We start from the raw sequence: 18,467 nt of genomic DNA on the forward strand, positions 1-18,467 counted from the left end.
ACCCTTTATGTCAAGATTATTGTGTTGGAGTTTCATGCTTACTTGAATAAGGATGTTGCTAATCCAAATTCAAATAATTACATGAAGTTTTATATAAGAGAAGAGTATTTTGAATTTAACCCTTCTAATATTAATTACTTTATAAAATTTCAAAACAGAAGGATGGTTTTGCAGCTAATTAGGGCAAGACTATTTTGATTGGTAATGTTTGAAAAACTTGGAACAAAAGGATTGGTTTTCCATGTTCGAGTCTTAGAAAGTTTCCTTGCATAAGTTGGTAATATGTGACTCAATGCCAACTTCACATAATGGATTAGGAGGGAAAGGATTAGGGTTGTTACTTTTCAAAGTTGGTAATGAAATTAAAGTTGATTATGGTTTTATTATATTTAACCCAAATTTGAAGCAAACAAAAATAGATGACGTAAGGTTGGGTTTGTCATTTCTCTCTTTAATTTATTAGCTCCTAATGAGGTAGAATAATATTCAAACTAATGGTTATGCAGAGCCTCCACGACATAAATTGAAATACAATATGAAATTTGATTTTTGGTAGCCGTGTTGATGATACCATCCTAATTAAGCTCCAATTGTTAAAGAACATCAAGAAATAATACTTTTGAGGAAGTTGTTGCCTTATAGCTGGCACTACAAACACTCTACCTCATGCACAAAGAGTTTGAACTTTGAAGAATCTTCGAGTTAAGCTAGATTTCGTCAACTCCCTATTACTTAGCATCAACAAAATGAAGCTTGATGTGTTCCAATTCCTATGATATTTGAAGCTGAAGATCTTTGAAGTCTTTTGGATTTTTGCTAAGAAAGTAGAGTAACGATATAGAGTTTGGTTTAGGGGGATTTTTTTTTGTTGGATTTCTCTTTTTGTTGGATTTTTATTGGGTTGCTATAAAAAACTTTGATTTGTTTGTTTAAGTTTTTATTAAGAATATTTTGTTATTGTAAGGGAAATTTAAACGTATTTAATTGATCTCTCCTTATTTAAAATTGTAATTAGATTTTATTATTTTTGTATGTTTTGTCAAAAATGCACACGGAGGATTGTTAGGATTTAATGTTGTCTAGTAGTGGTGATTTTCTTTTGCTAGCAATGGCAACCATAACATTTTGGCTCAACAATTTTTTAGTTGGAAATTTTTAACTCTGATATTGTATTAGTTTTCTTGATGTATTGTGCAGTAAAAACTAGTAATCAGGATGTTAGGTATAGGACCTTAAAGAACTTGCATTTCATAGGGTAAGAAGCCAAGGCATGAAGAGTTCATTTGATTTTGAAGACTATGTTGTTGATGTTAAAGAAAGATTTGAAGATAAGATAACCCTTTCAAATGAGTGGATATAATGAGTGTCTGAAAAAAAAAAGATAATGGGCTCATTGACTTGTTTTTCAAGAGAGGAACCATCTTTGAATGAATTTGTAATACCTACTAAGTGATTAAAATAGTAAATAAAGAAAACTACATCAGATGTACAAAGGTGAGGCTTCAACTTGAGAGTTAATCTTAAATTAAGGTTTTTTTGTACTATATTGATCTTCATGAATTTGTTCTCTCAATAAAGATTCGCAGATGTAGGATAAGTCTAAACTACACTAACAATTTTTGTGTGCATAGTTTCCTTATTGTTGTTACAACTATTGTATCCACAACGTTGCCAATTGTTCTTTCAAATATATTTTCTTTACATGAAAACCAAATATTAACTTCAATTATCACATTTTAACAAATATTAAACAATATAAAGATTAACGATGATTTAAAGACACTATTAATGCTTATCATAACTATCAATTACAATGCCAATTACAACTTAAGAAAAAGCTGGCATGACATTATAACTTGCCTTATTTGATTGGTATTTTTATTCCCAAAGCATCTACTGGAGTGAACTTAGTAACTAATCCTCCGCATTTTTGTAGGCATATTTGATTGTATTTTGATCAAATCTGTCAAACCTTTAATTAATTATTTTATGAAGACTATTAGCAATTCATCAATAAAGACATAATGTAAAAGAATCAAGTCAAGCAAGGATTAGATTAACTTTTTCAATATAATCAAAGTTCCTTTAAATAGAATATTTGATATTTAAGGAGTTTGATGACAAGAAGCTCCCTACCGAATATACACTTCATTAAAGACCTTTTTAAAATTGGAAATAGAGATTGATATTAATTGTAATTGAATGAGCCTTTTATGCTTCTATATTAAATGAATTATTTAGATTAATATATAGCATGAGAGAGCACCTTATTTGTTCAATTATAATTTTTTGTTGTCGGGTTGTAAAATGGTGTGAGATTTTTGTGTAAGTTTACATGTCGGTTCAAGTAATAAAGAGGTAAGTGAGTATCGTTCCCACAAGGAACGAATTAAGGCACAAAATTGGTCAAGTAATCTTAATAAGGTAAAGTTAATGCTATAGTAAAATGATTGAAAGAAATGTTATTGCAAAAACTAAGGTAAACAAGCAATGATGGGTAAATAACTGAAATTGCCATGGCAAAAGTGATAACAAAAATGTAAATTTGGGAACTATTGCATGAATAATATATAAATGAACAAATAATCAACTAAGAATGCTAATAATATATAAATGAACAAATAATCAACTAAGAATGCTAAGGCAAAGACATTTCAATAGAGAATCAAGTATAATGTCTACGATATTTATGTGGAAGGTTGGGATTACTCAAAATCAACCTTGCTGGCAATAATGTCATGGAAAATCTTGATTAACTTACTATAGGGAAGACTTCTAGAGTTGCCTGACCCTTTCAGGGGAAAAACCTCAAGTCACTATCCCTGTTTATACATGGTCTTATTATAGTAACCTATGTAGTTCCTTCTTTATGACGCAAGCATCATTCGAACGTTGCTCATGCCATCCAATATTAGTTAAGTAATCTAACATTTCCCACATTAAATCAACTTGACAAGAATATTATGCCATCGAATATTCCTTGGGATTGCACTTAAACAATTGAATGGGCAGTAAAATAATCAGATTTATATCATGGAAACTTAAAATAGTTAAGTATCATCAAAATAACCCCAACCCGATGAGATTTAACTCATCGGTTGGAAAATATAATCCAAACCATCACAATTGTTTACAACCAAATAAGTTCACAGGAGAGTACTAAGGAAATAACAAAAGAACGTTGGGAAAATAGCTTCTGTTCCTCCACATTTCAGCAGTACAGTCCTACGTTGACCGAGAGGATGACTTCCTCTTCCACATGAGATCTCTTACTCTTCTACTTCTCTTCAAGATGCCTTTTGAGGTTCCCTTTATCGTCCTTTTATAGATAGAGTTCATACGTGTCAATCATCTCCTCTTTTCTAGGGTGATTTATCTGGTATGAGTTTAAATGTCAAACTAAAACAACTGAAAGTGTGAAACATTTGACTCAGTTTTCTCGGCATTGCTGTGGCACTCGTGCTGGCATATCATCTACACTTTGACCTAGCAAAGCTTCACTCATTTTTTTCCTTTCTTCAAAAATTTGTTCCTTTCCTACCACGACACAAAACTTCCACAAAACCCAATTAAAAGCACCAAATAAGTCAACATAGTCCAAGCCTGAATGCAATATAACAAATGCTAATTAAAATTCCCTAAAATGCAACAAAATATTCCTAAGTACAAAATATACCTAAGTTATTACTTGTCCTTAAGCAAATAATTCATATATGTACTAATCCAAATATTTTGCCTTAGCATGAAACCCTTTCATACTGCTTATCTATCCAAAAAATAATGTATATATCAGTTCTCAGCAATTTTCTCTATCCCAAAGTCTGCTTGAATGGCTAAGGTTTTTCTAACAAAAGAAGTGCAGAAATATCTCCTAAAAACAAAAATTCCTTCTCCACCTAACATCAATTATTTATTATTATTCCAGATTTTTTTCTCTCTCTCTTTTTTTTTTTTGACTGGGTTAGGGAATTTAAAATGTCACAACATTTTTCTACCTTGACAATCAAATTGGAGCATACACCAATTTTCTTCTGAAGGGATCTTTGTAAGGCCAAGTCCTGATTTTTCGCATATGCCCAATACTGAGCCTGACGTGCATTGAGTTGCCCCAACTCTTCAATGATGTGGTATTGTTGTACTTCAAAAAGAGACAGCCTTTGCTTTAATTGCATCAAAGAATGTAATATTTTCTAGTTAAGGGAATCACGAGAGTCGAGAGACGTTGCTGTGGGAATTTGTGGGGTAGGTGAAGCTTGATGGTGTTAGGATACCGCAGTAAACTCAGCTCCTCTGAGCTTGACAAAAATATCTCGTGTTATCCCACCTTGTTGGGGGTAACATCCTCAACATCACTTAATGGCACAACTGCTACTTCACACAGGGTTGAGATAAGAGAAGGGAAGTTTAAACTTCCAGCATTTTTATTTCCACACTTGTGAACTTCTTGGAATATAATTCTCCTAATATTTATCCTTCGACCTTGGATAATAGAATGTAACAGTAGTATTCTCTCTATTAACACCATCGTATTATGTGTTGATGGCATCAGTCTACTTCTCAAGAAGTGATACCAGACCTTCCCTACTGGCTTTAAAGTAGTACGCTCAATGGTGTAACAATCGTGACTTGAATAGTCCACTGTGTTCCTTGAACAAACCAATCATTCAAAACCTGTGATAATCCTACTGGTATAATATTGTCAGAGAACTCAAAATGTTCATCTTCACCTCCCCGAGACCAAAATGGTTATTTATTTGCTCTTCATCAAACGAAACAGATTTACCTTCACGTAGATGAATGGGGAATCTAGGGAGTTATAACATGAGTATAAAACTCTCGCACCACTTTGCCCAAAACAACTCCTGGATGAAAAAAAAAACTTACTTAAGTTGTGTTTTTTTTATAACTAATGCTACTGATTCATCATATCCAAATTGGGTTCATCTTTTAATAGAAATCTCTGCTCAAAGCAAAACGATCATTTGAGAATGTTAGATGTGTTCCTCATAGCAGTGACAGCATTGAAGAATATCTTCGGTTGAGAATCCTTAGTAGGAGAAGATTCTACTGTAACACCCCGAACCCGAGACCATCGCCGGTGTCGGACACGAGGGGTTAACAAGCCAAGTTCACTTGTTTTGCCCATCCATTTGACATTTCCAGTCAGGCTGGAAAACTGCGTCACTGTCGCCTTAAAAATCATATCTCGAGTTTCAAAACTCGGAAACTGGTTTCGTAAATTTTTCCTGAATTTAGACTCATATATCCATCCATGGATTTATTTCTAGAATTTTTGGTCTGGCCAATTGGTACAGTTTATTAGTTAAAGTCACCCATGTTACAGGGATCGACTGCTCTGACCTTCGCGCGGTATAACTTGAATATCTCTCTGTACAGGGATTTAATGCTGGTGTCGTTTTTTCTAATGAAACTAGACTCAAAATGGAATCTGTACATATAAGGTATGTCTCCTAATTCTTTTTGGATAATTTATAGTAAATTTTTAAAATTGCGACAGGGAACCCAGAAACCGTTCTGGCCCTGTCTCACAATAGCTTTAATATCTCTTAACATGTAACTCCTATGACCATGTCGTTTCTTCCATATGAAAATAGACTCATCAAGGTTCATTTACATAGCTTATTCACTATTTAATTCCATTCCTACGAATTTTGGTGATTTTCACATTCACGTCACTGCAGCTGGCAGCATCTGTTTTAAGGTAGGTCTTACCTATTTGGTAGTCTCCATGAACCAACTAGTCTTGCCATACATAGGTTCATATATGATCATTTTAACCATGCCAATGGCTGATCATATGACCAACATTCCCATTTCCAAGCCATAGCCACATCATGACACCAAATATATACATACAAACCACAATTAGTCTAAGTTGATACTTCACTATTACGAGCCATTTTCGCATGGCCGTATACATATACATCATAACATTTTTAAACCAACAAGGGTAGTCCTATACATGCCATTTCAAGTTCAACCAAGAATTTATACCAAAATGGGGGCTTGATAGTGTGGATGACTTCGACTTCAACGATCCCGAATCCGATTGCTATCGAGCGAAATCTAGAAAACGAGAGCCAAAGCAATGAGTAAGCATTTTTATGCTTAGTAAGTCTCAAGGAATATAATCAACTCTAATTACAGCAATACATTCACATAGTTAAATGCATCATTTCATTAATGCACATTCACATAATCATACTTACTTCACCATCCCAACTCTTATGTTCATACACAAATAACGGCTTCATTAAGGCCGATAACTCGTTCCATCATAGGAGCGGATATTCACACGCTCTTACTCCTAGCGCAAAGCACACACCGCACTTACCTTGTCATTGGGAAATTTCACAAGTGCATTAGCTGAAATTTTCCAGCAAGCTTATAATTTTCAAATCACATACCTTCGAGTTTAACCGGATGTCGCTACTCGATCAATCGTCTTGGGACATAGCCCGTTATGGTAACCCGCACCAAGGCCTACGGGACTTAACCCGGATATCACGATTTGCACAAATGCCTTCGGTCTTAGCCGGATAGAATGACTTCGCACGAATGCCTTCGGTCTTAGCCGGATGTAGCCACTAGCACAATTGCCTTGGTCTTAACCCGGTTATAATTTCCAGCATAATTGTCTTTGGGGCTTAGCCGGATATCATTCAATTTCTCATGCACACATACATCAATAATCATTGGACATACATATTTATTTTCGTTACTAAGGCTCAAACACAATTATAATCACTAACATAATCGCCTTCGGGACTTAGCCCGGGTATCATTCAATACTCATACACACATAAATCAATAATCAATACATCCATATTTCATTCCACATAATTCAAGTAAGGTCACTTCTTGAGGACTTACCTCGGATGTTGTCGAACGGCTTTTACGGCTATTCGATTACTTTTTCCTTCCCTTGTCCAATTGTGGCCCTCTTAGCTCTTGAGCTAATTCAAACAAATTCAATTTATCAAAACCTCATTGTGCTAGCTTATGGCGAATATGAAAAGGAATTTAAATGGTCATATGGCCACCCTTTAGCTTGAATACACAATGGTCATGCACATTTTATACTACATCAAGCAATTCAATACAATTTATTCGAGCATCAAGGAAAAGCTAAGGCCTTCAATAGGCTACCCAAGGCGAATATACTTGTCCATGTTGAGGCCAATTATGCACTTAATACCACACAAAAACAGCATGCATTTTACTAGTTAATGCTTTGCATATTGTAGCTCAAAACTTACAATATAGCATCAAGCACTCATATGTGTGCTAGGCGAATGTGCTTACAATTTCACAATTATTCTTCAACGTCTTCTTCATTAAACAAACTTATTCATCACTTCCTTCATAACCAAAACATCATGTGCAAACATATATATACATATATGAGCATGGCCAATTTCAAGGTGTCCATAGCCATCCAAAACACAAATTTTAACTAACATGCAAGAAGCATGAACCATGCTCATGAATGCATCATGGCGAATATGACAATCATGCTCCTTTTCAACTTCAATCATGATAAAACAAAAGAAAGCTCAAAATCTTACTCAAGATAGACAATCCATCATTGCATGCATCATCATCAAGCTTCACACTTAGCATGCAATGGCTTTATCACCATAACAACTTTGGCCAAATACCATTTCCATGGCTTAACAAAGATTTGAGCCATGGCTAACATGCACATCAAGTTAGCAACCAAAACATGCATGAAACTCCTAACACAACCTCATACATACCTTAATCTTGATGCAAACTTAGCCAAATCTCCTTCTAGATCTCTTCCAAACCAAGCATGAAGCAAAAATCCTCCTTCTTCCTTAGTTTTGGCTCAAAGAAAGGATGAACAAAATTTTTTCTTTCCTTCTCTACAACTCACGGCAATGGGGGATTACCACACTCACACACATTTTTTTTCATTTTTTATCACCCATACACCTTTGTTTATTATTTCACCCTAATGCACCAACAAAACATGTTTCATGACATGTTTAGCCCATCCTCCTTGTCATGGCCGGCCACCACCTATAAAGGGGAATTTGACATGCAAGTCCATTATTTTGCATGCATGCTTTAATTAGTCATCACACATTTCCTATCATACTTTCAAAGTTCATTACTAAGTCCTTTCTTGTGGAATTCACCCTTATAACACTAAATCAATCATCATAAAATGTCATACATGAGCACACACATATTATAGGCATCAAAATAAATTTTTAATTATTTTTATGCCTCGGTTTTGTGGTCCCGAGACCACCTTCCGACTAGGGTCTATTTTGGGCTGTCACATCTACCATCTTTGAAATACTCTTTGCACGGGCCATAAAGGAATTTTGAAAAGAAATTTGGGAAAAGTGCCCAAATGTGAAGTGAGTAATAGAGTAGTTACAGAAGGAATTAGTGTAAAAATGAAATTTTATGAGAGGTAAGCGATGTGAGTAGTGGAAGAAAAAGGAATTAAAAGGGGGTAATGATGGCGGTTTTTAGGGAATGGGAAGCATGAGGAAATAGGTTATGACATGGGGAAAAATAAAAAAAAGAAACAAAGTTTTGAGGGGAAATGAAATATTTGGGCACTACATTTAGGGCTTTTATTTGAGTTTCTCAAAAGAGTTTGCCAACAAATCTTTCTAACTGATCAAGTCTTGGCACCTCATCACCTAATTTGTTGTGGCACCATACTCCTCTCTAATGCTACGGCATTACTACTTAACGCTTATTAGAAAATCCTGATCCTTTTATTCTAATTCGGTTTAAACTGTAAATAAAAAAATATTAATAACAAGAAAAGAATGAAAATTTTTGAAATACAGAAATTAAAAGAAAACTTGCTAAATTAAATGTTACGAAGATTAATGGTTTTCTTGTCACGTTCAACAGGAGCAAACCAATAATGCTTCAGGCATTGTTCGTTAACTTTAAATGTCTGCTCCTGCTTCCAAATTTTTACAAGAATAGCCCCATGCGAAAACACTTGAATTACTTCAAAAGGTCCTCACTTGATATTTTAATTTACAGGGAATAACTTGAGCACGGAATTAATCAACAACACATGTTTTCCAGGTTCAAATTGCCTTGTCAAAATTCTACTATCATGCCATCGCTTGGTCTTTTCCTTATATAAACGAGCATATTTAGCCTCTTAATTTCCCAAAATGCCTTATGTTCAAGTTCAAGGGGCAAATGACATGACTTACCATAAACAAGCTTGAAAGGTGACATCCCTAATGGTGTTTTAAATGATGTTCGGTATCTCATAGAGCTTCATATAATCTGGTAGACTAGTATTTTGAGAAAGATTTACTTTTTTTTCCAAAATTTGTTTAATTTCTCTATTAGAGATTTCAGCTTAGCCATTGGTCTGAGGATGATATGTAGTGGCAATTCTGTGTTTCACCCTATATCTGCACAAAGCATTGGCCATTTTTTTGCAATCGAAATGAGATCATTTGTCACTGATGATTGCTCTCGGTGTCTCAAATCTTGTGAAAATGTTCTTATATCCCGTGCTTGAGCCATAACACTTTCACTAGCGGAACCCGCTTGTTTCGTAACTCTTTCACTTCTCGTGATAGGATACGAATCGGTTCTTCCTCATAACTCATATTAGCTTGAATTTCAATTTCGATGGACTAATCACGTGCGATGGATCGGATCTATAGCGTCGAAGCATCGAACGTGAAAGACATCGTGAACCTTTTGAGTTCAAGGGCAAAATCAGCGATATGCCACCGGACCGACTCGCTCGATATCTCATATGGCCCAATGAACCTCGGGCTCAACTTGCCCTTACGGTAGAACTCGAGTATCTTTTTCCAAGGCGATACCTTGAGAAACACTTTATCACCCACGATACTCGATATCCTTACGCTTCAGATCCGCGTCGACTTCGACGATCGGAGGCTATCTTCAGACTTTCACGGATTACTTTCACTTTCATTCAGCATCCCTAATCAAATCCACCGAAAATCTTGCTTTCACCGAGCTCGGTCCAAAACAATGGTGTACGGCATTACGACCGCACAAGGCCTCGTAGGGTGCCATCTTAATACTTGATTTAAAGCTGTTGTTGTAAGCGAATTCAATCAACGGCAAATACCGTTCCCATGAACCACTAAACTCGAGGATGCAACATCTTAACATATCCTCAAGTATTTGAATTATCCGCTCGGATTGACGATCAGTTTGGGGGTGAAAGGCGGTGCTGAAATGCAACTTGGTACCCAAAGCTTCTTGCAACTTTTTCCAAAATCGCGAGGTAAATCTCGGATCTCTATCCGACACGATGGAAATAGGCACCCCGTGTAATCTCACAATCTGAGAAACGTACAATTCCGCTAATTTGTCAATTGAAAAATCCGTACGTACGGGGACAAAGTGGGCCGACTTAGTCAATCGATCTACCACGACCCAAACCGCATCCTTCTTACTTGCTGACAATGGCAGTCCGGATACAAAGTCCATTGTGACTCGATCCCATTTCCACTCGGGTATCGTGATTGGCTGAAGTAATCCTGAAGGCACCTGATGTTCCGCTTTCACTTGTTGACATATTAAACATCTCGAAACAAAGTCGGAGATGTCTCGCTTCATACCATGCCACCAAAACCGACGTTTCAAATCATTGTACATCTTCGTACTCCCGGGTGGATTGCCATTCGGCTACAATGGGCTTCATTCGAATTATCGAAATGAGTTCTCAATTCTTTGGAACACACAGACGACTTTTGAACCTCAAACAATCGTCATCATCGATTTGAAACTCGAATCCTTGTTCGAACACACTCACCCGTTTTGCGCCCAACTCGTCGTCGACTTTCTCGAGGTTCTCGAATCGATGTATCAATAGTGGTTTGGCTTTCAATTCAGCTACTAACACACTATCGGATCGAATGCACAAGTGCACGCTCATCGCTCAGAAGCGAATAATGATTTACGACTCAAGGCATCCGCAACCACATTCGCCTTTCCCGGCGATAGTCAATGACCAGCTCGTAATCCTTTAACATACCGAGCCAACGTCTTTGTCGCAGATTTAAGTCTCTTTGGATCATCAAATATTTGAGACTTTTGTGATCCGAGTATACATGGCACCTTTCACCAAATAAGTAATGTCGCCAAATCTTTAAGGCGAATACGATGGCGCCAATTCGAGATCATGAGTCGGATAATTTTTCTCATGTGGCTTTAATTGCCTCGACGATAGGCCACAACTTGACCTTCTTGCATTAATACGCAACCTAACCCAAGTAGAGAGCGTCGCTATAGATGACAAACTCTTTGCTTGACTCGGGTTGCACTAGAATTGGGGCTTCAATCAAATAAGTTTTCAGTTGATCGAAACTTTTTGGCATTTCTCCGCTCATTCGAACTTAACATCCTTTTGGAGTAGCCGTCATCGGCGTGGCTATCGTTGAGAAGCCTTTACAAATCGTTTAATAGCCTAAGAAGCCCCAAAAGCTCCGAACCTCAAGAATATTTCTGAGGCTTCCAATTAAGTATGGCTGAAATTTTATTCTGTCGACTCGAATACCCGGCGCAGATACCACATGACCCAAGAAGCTAACCTCTCTTAACCGAACTCACACTTGCTGAACTTAGCATATAATTGCTTATCCCGTAAAATTTGCAAAGACTAACCGCAGGTGTTCAAAGATGTTCGGTCTCATTTCTTGAATAGACCAAGATGTCATCAATGAACACGACTACGAATCGATCCAAATCTGGTCTAAAGATCCGATTCATTAAATCCATAAATACCGCGAGGGCATTAGTGAGCCCAAACGGCATCACTAGGAACTCATAGTGACCATATCTCGCTCAAGGCGGTCTTGGGTACGTCCAATCTCGGATTCACAATTGATAATAGCCCGATCTCAAATCTATTTTCGAGAACACCGAGGCTCCTTTAGTTGATCGAACAAGTCATCGATACGTGGCAACGGATATTTGTTCTTTATTGTCGCTTTATTAAGTCGATGATAATCGATGCACGTACCGCATGGTTCCATCCTTCTTTTCACGAACAACACCGGCGCACCCCAAGGCGAAAAACTCGGCGAGCAAAACCTCTATCCACCAATTCTTGCAACCGAGCTTCCAACTCCTTTAATTCCGTTGGTGCCATACGATACGGAGCTATCGAAATTGAGTGGTACCAGTACCAATTCGATGCCAAATTCTATTTCTCGAGCAGTGGTAAACCCGCAATTCTTCGGGAAAACATCCGGTATTCACAAACCACGGTCACAGATTCGGGTTTCTTTTCTGATTCCTTGTCATCGAGCACGTACGCAAGGTACGCTTCGCACCCTTTTCTTACATATTTCTGGGCCAACATCGCTGATATTACGGTGGCAACCCTTTAAGTCCGTAGACTCAACCCGAATTATTTCATTATTCACGCACCTCAAATCGATAGTCTTGCTCTTGCAATTTACAACCGCATCGTGCATGGTCAACCAATCCAAACCAAGAATAACGTCGAACTCATCGAACGGCAAAAGTATCAAGTCCACGGAAAACAAGAACCTCGGAACACTAGGGACTTTTCTTGCACACTTTGTTGACAAGCACGTAATGACCCAAGGGTTTGACACCGAATTACAAACTCGAGAGACTCAATGGGCAAAGTCTTCTTTGGATGCTAAGGTTTCACATATATATGAATGAGTAGAACCGGGGTCATTCAAAGCAATCACATTTGTATTGAAAAGAGTGAAAGTACCTGTAATAACATCCGGAGAGGCAGATCCTCGCGTGCGCGTATGGCATAAGTCCTAGCAGAGCACGAGCCTCGGATCCGATGGTAGCATCTCTAGATCCTCTCGACCACCACCGACATTGCCCATATTTCTAGGTGGCCTACCTCGGCGATGGTAGCACCGGTTTCCACTCGACTCACATTCTGCTCAAGCATCCTCGGGCAATCCTTCATAAAGTGGTCGGCCGATCCACACTTATAGCAGGAGCGATCACGAAACCAACAGCTCCCGAATGCCATTTGCCACAATGTGGACACTCCGCCTCTCTCGGCGATCATTTCCACCATCGGCGATCGAAGTGACTCGTGGTCACAGGGGGTCGATCGCGTCCTCGTCTAGAAAAGCCCAAACGCCTCTAGACCGGCTCGCATCATCTCGAAATCTCTTCGATGCTTGTTGAAGAGACTTTCCGAGGACCTCTTTCGAATTCTCCAGGTTCCCACATCAGCTTTTTGTTTCTCCTTTCTAAGCTCTTCGGCTTTACAAGCTCGCTCAACAAGTACTACGAACTCGTATCTCGAGGATGCCAACAAACATCCTTACATCATCATTCAGCCCATCCTCGAGCGTTTACATAATACTTGGACGAAATGCATTCTCGCTGCATCTGGCTAAGCCTCACAAATTTTCGTTCGTGATCGAATCGACATCGAACCTTGCTTAAGATCAAGGAATTCCCTCCGCTTTTGGTCGATGAATCTCGATCGATATACTTTTTTCTAACTCGGTTTGAAAGAATTCCCAAGTCACTTGCTCTCTAGGCACCACGAAGTCGAGTACTCCACCAATAGTAGGCGGACTCGCGAAAAGGAGATGGTACACTTTAAGCACTCATCGGGTGTATGCAGGATAGCTCATCAAGCACCGGATAGTGTTATCTAACCAAAATTCAGCTCGTTCGGTATCATCATCCGTAGCTTTAAATTCAGTGGCCCCATGTTTTGAATCCTATCGACTTGGGGCTTACTTGACCTTATTTGGTCGATTCATCGGAGGTATTGTAGGTGCGGGGTTGCATTTGTCGGGAATGGAGGTTGTGGGACAGTAGTGTTAGTTCGAATGTATTGATTAAACCATTCGTTCATCACACTATAAAAGGCTTGCCTAGCCTCATCATTCGGATTGCTGGCCATAGGTTGAGAGTCCGCCGCGCTGTCCCTTGTGCGGAGCAGCGCCACACTCTCCACATCATCAGCTATTGCTCGGTTGGGATCGGGATCCATTGCTATAAACAAACTCAAAGTCAAATTGTCGAAATCACCACACTATCGATTCATCATTTAATGGCATGTATAGCTAGACCCCAAACACCTCACGGTAGTCCTAGAATCGACTAAACCGTGGCTTTGATACCAATAAAATTGTAACACCCGAACCCGAGACCATCGCGGTGTCGGACACGAGGGGTTAACAAGCCAAGTTCACTTGTTTTGCCCATCCATTTGACATTTCCAGTCAGGCTGGAAAACTGCGTCACTGTCGCCTTAAAAATCATATCTCGAGTTTCAAAACTCGGAAACTGGTTTCGTAAATTTTCCCTTAATTTAGACTCATATATCCATCCATGGATTTATTTCTAGAATTTTTGGTCTGGCCAATTGGTACAGTTTATTAGTTAAAGTCACCCATGTTACAGGGATCGACTGCTCTGACCTTCGCGTGGTATAACTTGAATATCTCTCTGTACAGGGATTTAATGCTGGTGCCGTTTCTTTCTAATGAAACTAGACTCAAAATGAAATCTGTACATATAAGGTATGTCTCCTAATTATTTTTGGATAATTTATAGTAAATTTTTAAAATTGCGACAGGGAACCCAGAAACCGTTCTGGCCCTGTCTCACAATAGCTTTAATATCTCTTAACATGTAACTCCTATGACCATTTCGTTTCTTCCATATGAAAATAGACTCATCAAGGTTCATTTACATAGCTTATTCACTATTTAATTCCATTCCTACGAATTTTGGTGATTTTTCACATTCACGTCACTGCAGCTGGCAGCATCTGTTTTTAAGGTAGGTCTTACCTATTTGGTAGTCTCCATGAACCAACTAGTCTTGCCATACATAGGTTCATATATGATCATTTTAACCATGCCAATGGCTGATCATATGACCAACATTCCCATTTCCAAGCCATAGCCACATCATGACACCAAATATATACATACAAACCACAATTAGTCTAAGTTGATACTTCACTATTACGAGCCATTTTCGCATGGCCGTACACATATACATCATAACATTTTTAAACCAACAAGGGTAGTCCTATACATGCCATTTCAAGTTCAACCAAGAATTTATACCAAAATGGGGGCTTGATAGTGTGGATGACTTCGACTTCAACGATCCCGAATCCGATTGCTATCGAGCGAAATCTAGAAAACGAGAGCCAAAGCAATGGAGTAAGCATTTTATGCTTAGTAAGTCTCAAGGAATATAATCAACTCTAATTACAGCAATACATTCACATAGTTAAATGCATCATTTCATTAATGCACATTCACATAATCATACTTACTTCACCATCCCAACTCTTATGTTCATACACAAATAACGGCTTCATTAAGGCCGATAACTCGTTCCATCATAGGAGCGGATATTCACACGCTCTTACTCCTAGCGCGCAAAGCACACACCGCACTTACCTTGTCATTGGGAAATTTCACAAGTGCATTAGCTGAAATTTTCCAGCAAGCTTATAATTTTCAAATCACATACCTTCGGAGTTTAACCGGATGTCGCTACTCGATCAATCGTCTTCGGGACATAGCCCGGTTATGGTAACCCGCACCAAGGCCTACGGGACTTAACCCGGATATCACGATTTGCACAAATGCCTTCGGGTCTTAGCCCGGATAGAATGACTCGCACGAATGCCTTCGGGTCTTAGCCCGGATGTAGCCACTAGCACAATTGCCTTCGGGTCTTAACCCGGTTATAATTTCCAGCATAATTGTCTTTGGGGCTTAGCCCGGATATCATTCAATTTCTCATGCACACATACATCAATAATCATTGGACATACATATTTATTTTCGTTACTAAGGCTCAAACACAATTATAATCACTAACATAATCGCCTTCGGGACTTAGCCCGGGTATCATTCGAATACTCATACACACATAAATCAATAATCAATACATCCATATTTCATTCCACATAATTCAAGTAAGGTCACTTCTTGAGGACTTACCTCGGATGTTGTCGAACGGCTTTTACGGCTATTCGATTACTTTTTCCTTCCCCTTGTCCAATTGTGGCCCTCTTAGCTCTTGAGCTAATTCAAACAAATTCAATTTATCAAAACCTCATTGTGCTAGCTTATGGCGAATATGACAAGGAATTTAAATGGTCATATGGCCACCCTTTAGCTTGAATACACAATGGTCATGCACATTTTATACTACATCAAGCAATTCAATACAATTTATTCGAGCATCAAGGAAAAGCTAAGGCCTTCAATAGGCTACCCAAGGCCGAATATACTTGTCCATGTTGAGGCCAATTATGCACTTAATACCACACAAAAACAGCATGCATTTTACTAGTTAATGCTTTGCATATTGTAGCTCAAAACTTACAATATAGCATCAAGCACTCATATGTGTGCTAGGCCTAATGTGCTTACAATTTCACAATTATTCTTCAACGTCTTCTTCATTAAACAAACTTATTCATCACTTCCTTCATAACCAAAACATCATGTGCAAACATATATATACATATATGAGCATGGCGAATTTCAAGGTGTCCATAGCCATCCAAAACACAAATTTTAACTAACATGCAAGAAGCATGAACCATGCTCATGAATGCATCATGGCGAATATGACAATCATGCTCCTTTTCAACTTCAATCATGATAAAACAAAAGAAAGCTCAAAATCTTACTCAAGATAGACAATCCATCATTGCATGCATCATCATCAAGCTTCACACTTAGCATGCAATGGCTTTATCACCATAACAACTTTGGCCAAATACCATTTCCATGGCTTAACAAAGATTTGAGCCATGGCTAACATGCACATCAAGTTAGCAACCAAAACATGCATGAAACTCCTAACACAACCTCATACATACCTTAATCTTGATGCAAACTTAGCCAAATCTCCTTCTAGATCTCTTCCAAACCAAGCATGAAGCAAAAATCCTCCTTCTTCCTTAGTTTTGGCTCAAAGAAAGGATGAACAAAATTTTTTCTTTCCTTCTCTACAACTCACGGCAATGGGGGGATTACCACACTCACACACATTTTTTTTCATTTTTTATCACCCATACACCTTTGTTTATTATTTCACCCTAATGCACCAACAAAACATGTTTCATGACATGTTTAGCCCATCCTCCTTGTCATGGCCGCCACCACCTATAAAAGGGGAATTTGACATGCAAGTCCATTATTTTGCATGCATGCTTTAATTAGTCATCACACATTTCCTATCATACTTTCAAAGTTCATTACTAAGTCCTTTCTTGTGGAATTCACCCTTATAACACTAAATCAATCATCATAAAATGTCATACATGAGCACACACATATTATAGGCATCAAAATAAATTTTAATTATTTTTATGCCTCGGTTTTGTGGTCCCGAGACCACCTTCCGACTAGGGTCTATTTTGGTGTCACATCTACCATCTTTGAAATACTCTTTGCACGGGCCATAAAGGAATTTTGAAAAGAAATTTGGGAAAAGTGCCCAAATGTGAAGTGAGTAATAGAGTAGTTACAGAAGGAATTAGTGTAAAAATGAAATTTTATGAGAGGTAAGCGATGTGAGTAGTGGAAGAAAAAGGAATTAAAAGGGGGTAATGATGGCGGTTTTTAGGGAATGGGAAGCATGAGGAAATAGGTTATGACATGGGGAAAAATAAAAAAAAGAAACAAAGTTTTGAGGGGAAATGAAATATTTGGGCACTACATTTAGGGCTTTTATTTGAGTTTCTCAAAAGAGTTTGCCAACAAATCTTTCTAACTGATCAAGTCTTGGCACCTCATCACCTAATTTGTTGTGGCACCATACTCCTCTCTAATGCTACGGCATTACTACTCAACGCTTATTAGAAAATCCTGATCCTTTTATTCTAATTCGGTTTAAACTGTAAATAAAAAAATATTAATAACAAGAAAAGAATGAAAATTTTTGAAATACAGAAATTAAAAGAAAACTTGCTAAATTAAATGTTACGAAGATTAATGGTTTTCTTGTCACGTTCAACAGGAGCAAACCAATAATGCTTCAGGCATTGTTCGTTAACTTTTAAATGCTGCTCCTGTTTCCAAATTTTTTACAGTAATAGCCCCATGCGAAAACACTTGAATTACTTCAAAAGGTCCTCACTTGATATTTTAATTTACCAGGGAATAACTTGAGCCTGGAATTAATCAACAACACATGTTTTCCAGGTTCAAATTGCCTTGTCAAAATTCTACTATCATGCCATCGCTTGGTCTTTTCCTTATATAAACGAGCATATTTAGCCTCTTAATTTCCCAAAATGCCTTATGTTCAAGTTCAAGGGGCAAATGACATGACTTACCATAAACAAGCTTGAAAGGTGACATCCCTAATGGTGTTTTAAATGATGTTCGGTATCTCATAGAGCTTCATATAATCTGGTAGACTAGTATTTTGAGAAAGATTTA

The sequence above is a fragment of the Gossypium arboreum genome, chromosome 4 (assembly GCF_025698485.1).
Source record: "Gossypium arboreum isolate Shixiya-1 chromosome 4, ASM2569848v2, whole genome shotgun sequence".
Lineage (NCBI taxonomy): Eukaryota > Viridiplantae > Streptophyta > Magnoliopsida > Malvales > Malvaceae > Gossypium > Gossypium arboreum.